Source organism: Tamandua tetradactyla, chromosome 15 (assembly GCF_023851605.1).
Source record: "Tamandua tetradactyla isolate mTamTet1 chromosome 15, mTamTet1.pri, whole genome shotgun sequence".
Lineage (NCBI taxonomy): Eukaryota > Metazoa > Chordata > Mammalia > Pilosa > Myrmecophagidae > Tamandua > Tamandua tetradactyla.
The window spans coordinates 46,743,044-46,744,316 of NC_135341.1; positions in this window are offsets into that span (position 1 = coordinate 46,743,044).

A 1,273-nucleotide genomic window follows, 5' to 3' on the forward strand; every position below is an offset into this window, starting at 1 on the left:
CACTCTCCTTTTTGCTAATGACAAATATTTACCTACCAATATATAATTCTTAATGTTGTAAGATAATTTTTTGCCGCATGTCTTTAAAGCAATTTTATAATTATGGGAGTAGTTTTTCCATCTAAAAAACAACCCAGAATTTACAGATTTTATTTGTCTGCATCTTTAATCTATAATGAGGCCTTTTTAAATAATTTATAGCTCATGAATCTCTATATGTTTACTGCTTATTCTTCTGAGGACATTAAGCTGTAGCTTGAATTATGATGAAGGCAGTAACTATACAAAGATGCTTTAGTACTATATTTATTCAGATAGCACTTATTGAAAGCCTTTGATATGCCAAACATCCTGTTAGCTATTTGGGAATCAGATAGTGAGATGAAGTGGACATGTTGGCCAATCATAGCTTCTTCCCTCATATGTTATGCTGAAGAAAACATTATGATGGCTACAGGTTCCAGAGAACCAAAGGTTGATTCTCTTTGATTATTACCTCTCAGCACCATGATCAGAGTTATACCTTGCCAGACAGTTTGGGTTTCCACATGAAGCTAGAGTTGAGAAGTCAGAGAAAATCCAACAGACGTAACTGGATTAAATGCATCAAATGCCAGTTTAGGGTAATCCATGGTCAAGATAACACAAAACATAGAGTTCCAAGCTTTCTTTTCAAAATACCATTTTTCACTAAAAGGAACCAGTGCTTCTTGGAAAAATGGTTGATTCCAGGTCTAAGCCAGGGAAATACTAGCTAAGCATGGGATATCTTGCCATACCAGAAAGCTCAAAGACTAATGCAAACATGAAAAAACACAGGAGCCAGATTGAAAGGTCTCCCAGCAGCAAATTTGAAACAAGTTAAGGATAAAAAGAATTATAACTGAAATTGATTGTAACACATTGAATAATTTAGAAAAACATGAGCCCACAGTGATATTCAAAGTGGAAGGGATTGAAAAGATTTTCTTTAAGGGGAATGTTGGCTAATAAATGTAGAAAAAATGGCAGAATTAGAAAATTACTCATTTTTAAACTCCTAAAATTGATTTACTCACTTTAACCCCCTAAAATTGGGAAAGATCATAAATGGATGCATTAGGGACAAACTGGGAATAAGAAATTAATATGGTGCCAAGAATACCAGCCCATAAACAATTTCAAAAAGAAAATGTACCTTTATAATGGAAAGATCTAACAGTTACCACTTTAGCCTAGTGATCAAATTCAGCATCATTAATAATAAGCCATTGTGGCATTAAATGTCTCCTGA